Raw genomic sequence first — 7,928 nt, 5'->3', positions numbered from 1 at the left:
CTGGAGATTAGTCTCCTCGGGTGATTGCTTGCTCCAGTTTCTCAGTGTACCAGTGGTCATATTTTTGTAAGCATGCGTTCAGCTAATTGTGTGGCAAGCTTTTCTAGACTATCCAAACATGGAGATTTTTTTAATGTCATATCTATTCTCTAAAATTCCATGCTGAGAAAAAGAGTTTCTTTTCTGCCTCATTCTCACAGGAAAACTGTAAACAGCTCCATCTATCAGATAAAAGATCAACATTTTTATTTTTTTCCTCATCTTTTGGTCAGGCCAAGAGGAACATATATTCCTTCAGGCATTTCTATGCAGTTGCCAGGCAGAGGTTTTTCAAGAAGGGCCCAGGGGAACAGATTATGACTAATGAGATCCAACTTAACGGGACCGGAGGAGGCAGCTGGCGAGAAACAGGCCCCAGTTTGAGCCTTTATCAGGGGATCTCTTCATGGACTAGACTCGGGACAAACCCAGAGGAAATACATCACTGCCGACGCCAGTCACGTCTGCTACAAATGAGCTACAGTGACTTATAAGGCAATCTTGGAAAAGACAAGACATTTGGGTGAACACTGAGGAGCTTATTCAAACTATTTTTTTACTGCTCAAATCCATTTTGAGCTTGAGTGTACAGTATATGAATATCATTCATTTAATTTAGAATTCAAAGAGGTGAACTATGCAATCAAAACAGATGGTGGTGTGGTTTCATTTATCTGATGGGACTCCATACAATATGTTCAGCACACCTGTTTCCTGGTCCTTTGTGTCCTTACGTTTGATTGTTTGCATGTGCTTTAAAGGTGACTGTAGATTATTTTCAAGGAATGACGAATACATATGGATGTTTTGTATGCAAAAATATATTTGATTTTAGGTTTTTCTTTTATTTATTTTACAAAAGGTCTCAAAATGTTTCTATCTTTGTAACATGTGGACAAACTGATTTTCCACAGTGGGGTTTTGTCCCCTGTGTGCAGTTTTGTTGTCCCTTCCTGCTGCTTTATTAAAACTCCTGCTGTCATAGCTGACAAACAGAAATAAGTAATCAGTAATTGTTTTGTGACTCTGTGGCACAGAATAAATTATAATCACTTGGTTGATTTAAACACAAGCTCCCCTTAGGTAAGTCATCAGGCCTAATTGAGACCTGGGGAGCTTTTCACTGAAAGATGGTTTAGTTTTCAGGTCATTAATTATTGTAGTGGTATACCATGGTTGGTGTTGGATATTTTACCAGGGCAGATTATAATATTATTTGTGGTATTGTCTGTTATGTGATTGTACAGGAAACAAATAAAAATGGTAAAGGAGTTAATTTTCTGTTATGTTACTAGTTCATACTGAAGCACTTATTCACTCTGCTTGTGACTAAGAAGGATCTTCACAGTGCTGAGGTGAGGGCAGCAGGTGTGGGAATAATCTGGGATCCACCCAGTTTGTCGAAGCCCCTATTCAAGCTCTGCTTAAGCTGCCATCCATTGTGTCCTGGGTGCTGAAGAGGAGCAGAGGAACAAGGCAATTATGACATTATGGCTGGGTGGCTGGGCAGCAGTCCCTGCAGGTGAGAAACAGAAGGGAGGAATGGTCTACCGGGGAGCAACGGCTCCCACAAGAAGGCAATCCACCGCATAGAGAGTCCACATTCTACCTTCGTCTGAGGGTGTCTGTCACACTGAGCCACTCCATCTGGAGCAGAGGTGTATCGATTTCATACTACTGTAATTAAAGTCAGCTCTCGTTGTATTTTATCATGCTATGTTCTGTTATTTGGGGAAATTTTCACAAAGAAAATATAAAATATTGCAAACCTAAATAGAAGGAACATTATTGATCTTTTAAAACCTGAAGTCCTCCATTTGAGGGACTTTTGTTGACCTCTCTGAACTAGCTATACTGAAATCTCTAATTTTTGTTCTGCTTTGCTTTATCAGAGTTGGCCTTTGCAGAGATGTTTACATGTTGTACTTTCATTTGAAATACATTTAGAGCTACAACTGAATTTATTAAAAATGGATATTCATAGTCAACCTGAAAGTGTTTCTTTTTTTTATGTGTCATCTTAATTTATTCTTCACCAGTAACACATATACTAACATTTATACACATTAACTAATCTCACAAGCGTTCCCTTAACTACGACTCCAAATAGATCTTGTGGTTGCAGAGATTTTATTACTGGTATGCAATTTTCTAGCAGAGGCCAAAACATAGCAACAGGCTTAAAGGGCTAAACATTAAATGAGGTCTTTACTTTATTATGTTACCATTGCAGGTTATATCCAGAGCTGTTTCTTAGAAGTCTGATTTTAGTGATATGGTTGATTTCTGTCAGTTTTACCAAGTATACCAGACCCTGCAACTACTGTGTGATATTTCAAATAATACACCATCACAAAACAAATTTGGCTTTAAATATTAATAAACAAAGAAATACAGGGCCCTGTAATAGACTGGTGACCTGTCCAGGCTTTATTTTGCCTTTCACCTAATAGCCATTGAAAAAGGTTGCAGCTTACAATCAACATGGACATTTTTATGTTATTTGATTACTTTTATCATAAGAAAAATTTAAAAAAAAGAAAAAAAACTGTGACAGAGTAACAATAATTACATTTTAACAGTAGCTTGTTTTATCCCATTTAAAATGCTACAAATTTGTATATAAATTTTTTATATATCATATAAAATGTGGCTAAAATTTAAAATAATGACATATCTTAAATCTAAATCATGTGGTTGGAAAGCTAAGGCTTGAATGGATTGCTGGTTTCCAACACTTTTATATGCTCATCTGCTCCCGGCACAGCACACCCATGAAGTCCAGCTGCGTTCGCTTTTCACTCACAATCTCCTTGAGTAGTATTAAAGCCTTTTAATATACTCAAGCTTATAAAAAAATGGCAGTGCATGGAGTTTACTATAGCTGTTTAGCTATGTTACCTCTGGTATTTCCTGAAAACTGACATTTTCCACTTCAGTTGTCATTTTTTCCCACAGGAGCACATATTAACATGGACACATATAAATAAACTTTAATATATGGTTTGTGATTGCAAACCTCGCTCAGCCATTGTTTCACACAAAGAAAATGTAATGGACTAATATTTACCAAACAGAGACGTCCTGTTGTAATCTTTGTCTTTGTTGATGTTCTGCTCTTGTACCCATGATGGGATTTAAGTTCAAACTTCTGAAGGTAGAGCTGAGAGGTTATCATTTCCAGTGAAGAATGAAAAATATTGTTGCATATACACATTTTATACCAAAATAAAGGGCTGGTGCATCTGCTAATGCAGGTTTAATAAATCCTCTCCAAATCCCAGCAGCAGTGTGTTTACCCTGTGAGCTAAAGATGGTCTAAAAGAAATTGATTAATGTCCAGCAATATTTTCTTCCTCAAAGGGAAACAAACCCAGTATGTTTCTACCTGGAAAGAATTGGTATTATACTGTATCCTGCAGGCAATGGACTGCAACTTCTGATAAGTAGGACTTTCTGTGAGCTGCAAACTGCCATGTAGACTGTTAAAATATATTGTGTCTTGTTTTAATCTGCAAATTTATTCTGTCATGTTAATGGCCTCTGTGTGAGATGCTATAATCCATAATCATGTGTTAATACATGAAAATTGAGTTTTGCACAGTCTTCCAGCTCCAAGCTTTGCAAACACTTTTAAAATTAGTACTTATGTACAGTGTTTATATCAGTGTGTAACTGTGACTATTCCACAGTCATTTGGTATTGTAATGAAGAATATTTTCCCATCGTGGACAAAAGTCAGATGTTAGTCAGTGTTTTGTTTTTTTTTTTTTTTGTTTTTGTTTTTTTTTTGTGTGTGTGTGTGTGTGTGTGTGTGTGTGTGTGTGTGTGTGTGTGTGTGTGTGTGTGTGTGTGTGTGTGTGTGTGTGTGTTTTGTCCAGTGTTGGCTTGACCATAAGTTGACCATAGTTCAACAGTGACACCAAGCCTGGCCCTCTCACGCTCTCTTCCACACCCATCTGCAGAGAGCTCTGTAGGATCTGCAACATTTATCCTGCCATCCATGCTATGAGTCCATGCTAAAACATTTTTCATGTTTCAATAAATCATTTCATCTCACTTTATTGAGAAATCGCTCCTCGCTGAGGCAAAATACTTGCCAACAGTACTTGGTGGTGAAGCTCATATCGCTGGCAGATAATGAAAAAAGAGTCCAGGGTCTAAAAACAATCACATTTTATATTATTCTGTTATACTGTATTTTTTAGCTCCTTATATTTTATCAGCTCATAAGGATAAACCTATAACGTAACCATATGGGTATTGCCCAAACAACATAACTGTATAGTGATTAAAATGAATGCAACACAGGAAAAAATGACTGAGTAAACATTGGTAAATGTAACGAGAGCAACAATTCTTAACATGAATCTTCTTGGAGCTCCCAGTCCTCGGTACTAGAATTGTTCTGTCCGAAGGCACAAACAGAAACACACCAGGGCTCTTTCCACTGTCATTTTTTATTGCATGGGATTACGTAAGAAAAGATAGTATTTCAAGGCAAACTATGATTTCTTCCCAACCAAGCAGTATTTGTAACTGTTCAAAATCCCATAAAAGAAAGATTACATGACAGGTGTCAACTTTTTTTTTCACTATTGTGTAAGTTTTGCAGTTCTTTCAAACTACATGTTGAATTGTTTTTTTTTTTTTTGTTTGTTTGTTTTGTTTCGTTTTTTTATCGCACCATTTTGAAACTGAACAAACTTCATTAACGAAAACACAGAATATTCGTTCTACATGACACAAAAAGAAATGTCCATACTTGAAAACTGTTTAACTAGAGAGTCAGCTAGAAATTAATAACTCATTCACTCTGTAGGCAATTTGTAGAACAATAAACATTCAATGAATCACAAATTTCAAAGATGCATACTTCCATAAATCGGAACTGACAACACTGGTATTCCATTTTTTGTGATGTTTTGGGAGTGTATTTACAGCTATGGAAAAATGTTTCATGCTTCGATTGCAGGTATTTGCTCAACTAAGCTGCATTTCTCTTTAGTTCCACTTCATCCAGGTGTTTGTGTCTCTTGCATCATTGCTCCATCGTCTTTGACATCAAAGCAGTGGTGTGTACCTTCACCATTTTGTAGACACAGTCACGGGAAAATGACCCTTAGAGAAGCCCCAGGACAATGTGGAGCCATCTGAGAGGAGTGGTCAGAGCATTCCACTATAAACGTGGAAGCGCCTGATGCTTGGACGAGAACTCATCACATGTCTGAGAGAACAGCCTGTTGCACTGCTGCATCTGAGCTATAATCCATTAATCAACCTGGGATTAATCAATTAATTTATCAATATGGGAATTACAGAACATGAAGTAGAGTAAATAACTAAATGACTGTAGAATAAAGAAAAAGCAACAGGCATTTTTGAGGCAAAGAATTATAGCAACATATTTAAAAACATTTCATGATATAATTACCATTCAATTGCTTCGTCTTCATCTTTGTTTGCATTTACACAACTAATAGGAAAAGAGAAGCCGACATCATGCATTAGACATACTATATTGCTTGCTCTGACGGTATCTTCTGTATGCAAAATCCCTGAATCCTAACTTGAAGCAAGTGTTTCTACACTCAAACTGTAGGATCACCCTCTACTGTCATATCTCAGTCCATCATCATAGCCATATGCTAAGCATCCACCAATTGTAAGTTGAAAAACAGATTTCTAATTAAACACACATCTTCAAAACAAAACCCACTGCACATGACCTTAAATGGTTTAAAATAAATACAATGCAAAGATTTGGGTGTGTTATTCCTTTAACAGACTGCTCTACCATTTGGTGAAGCCATTTTTTTCTGTGGCTATAATGACTTCTATTAAAAAATATATGAAAAAAAACCCTGCTGAGCCATCTCTACTACTTGGTTTGGATATGTAATGCCAAAACTAAATGTTTGTAATATCATTACTGTTTCATTGTCTGACCATTTACCTATTGTTCATATATAATAAACTGTCATCGTAAAGAAACTTAATTATTTATCTTGTCCAAAGGAAAAGACAAAATGTAAAAGAAACATTTTTTTCTTGCTTTTTAACTTTTTAATTTCAATTTAATTTACTTCTAAATATGCAGGGATAAGATCACACTTATTAATGAGCAAATCTTGGATTCAGCAGCTCAAATAAATTAATCCTTAAATGTTCCTTCTTTTCCTTTCTCCATCTCTTTGTTTCTGCAATGCATTATGCTGCTTTTAGACAAATGAAACAAAAACTAACCAGGCAGGAATGGTAACAAAGAGAGATAACATGAGAGTAATCCTGTCCTAGCATGTGACCTTTCTCCAAAGCAACAAACAGCAGCAATAACATGAGCTACTTCCTTCACAGTGATATGAATAATATAAAGTTTCTCTATAAGAACCAAAATTCTTGAATATGAACAAAAAACCTCACCATAAAAACCATTTAACGCTTCTTGTTTGGCCACACTGACTGGTCAGCCTGTTTCAGCCTACGTTAGCTAGGCAGTTAGCCCCCAAGACTTTTAAATTTTCATTTCCACTAGTGTGCCAGTACTTGGAGATTTTTTTCAATTTATTAAGGGGTTGTCTAAAAAAGGATTAATATCTGTTTTCCAAATTTACATGTTGGACTTTTCAGTTATGCTGAGTCCACTCAACAATAATCTGGTGTGATTTTCACATTCTCAAAGACAGTGCTACTTGACTAAAAGGAGTAAAAACTTAAAATTAGTGCCTAAACCTAACCAAACCATGCAGTGAAAGTAATTAGTACCAGTCAGTGCAAGGCAAAGAAGAGCCAGTAATGTCTTGGTGATTTTTAGAAAGAAAATAACTGTTTTGCAGATAATTTAAATAGAAGTGTTGTCTGAAAAATAAGAAGATAAACTATATGTCCAAGTCTACCCTTCAGTGCACTAGCAGGAGATTAGTTTTCTGTGAAAGAAAGCAGAAGCAAAATGCCTTTTCTGCAAAATTTTCTCGTTTTAATTTTTGCACACATGTATCAATGAATGTAAAATAATAATCTTATTACAATGCATCAACCTGTCACAAAAGGATGATTACCAATTCCACAGGAGAAGAAATTAAGTTTGGAGGTCTCATGGGGTTTGTTGGTGACTATAAAGAACACTAGGTAACCTCAGTATTTCATAATTTCTTTGGCAAGCTCAACAAATATTAAACGAATTCAAGTGTTTTGTTGACAAAACCTATGAGCACTAAGTAATGTTTCAATAACAAACTTTCATCACAAACATTTATGCTGGGTTGCATGTAGACCTTCTTTTAAGGGTCAGTGTTTCTGCCCTCTGCTCTGTCCAGTTGCATACCTGAACTGATGCTGTAACTAATAAAGTAAGACCTCCTTTGATCTGATGTCCCACCCAGAGGCTTCTCCCTCCAAGTAGACAATACTCTAATTCATTACTGGACCTGCTTCTTCAAAGCTCAGCCACTCTGTGCTGGGAAACTTTAAACTCAAGCCCCAGACAGTCTCTTTTAAACACCCACTCACCCCCCTGGGCAGTAAGGTGGCGGCTGGATGAGTCCACATAAGTCACGGTAGCTTGCACATATCCCCTCCTCAGCCCTGCAGCACCACACCTATCCCCCCCAGGTGACAGGTGGATTATTGGGCATTGGTATTTCTGCATTTTCCTACCCAGTTACAAGCACACCCAACGAGTATGGGGAAACATTGAAGAGAATCTGCTGAAATTGATTGATTGAATGTGTTTTTTCCTTATTAGGTGGTAGATATTTACGCAATAATTACTTTGAGCTGAAGCTAATACAAAGGGGTGCAGATTTCTTGCATAACTTAGCCTCCATCATCATTCTATCATGTTTACTCTAAGTATCACTTTACACTTGAATGTGTTTGTTGCTGCTTTG

The sequence above is a fragment of the Melanotaenia boesemani genome, chromosome 21 (assembly GCF_017639745.1).
Source record: "Melanotaenia boesemani isolate fMelBoe1 chromosome 21, fMelBoe1.pri, whole genome shotgun sequence".
Lineage (NCBI taxonomy): Eukaryota > Metazoa > Chordata > Actinopteri > Atheriniformes > Melanotaeniidae > Melanotaenia > Melanotaenia boesemani.
Note: the sequence above shows the minus strand (reverse complement) of the source record.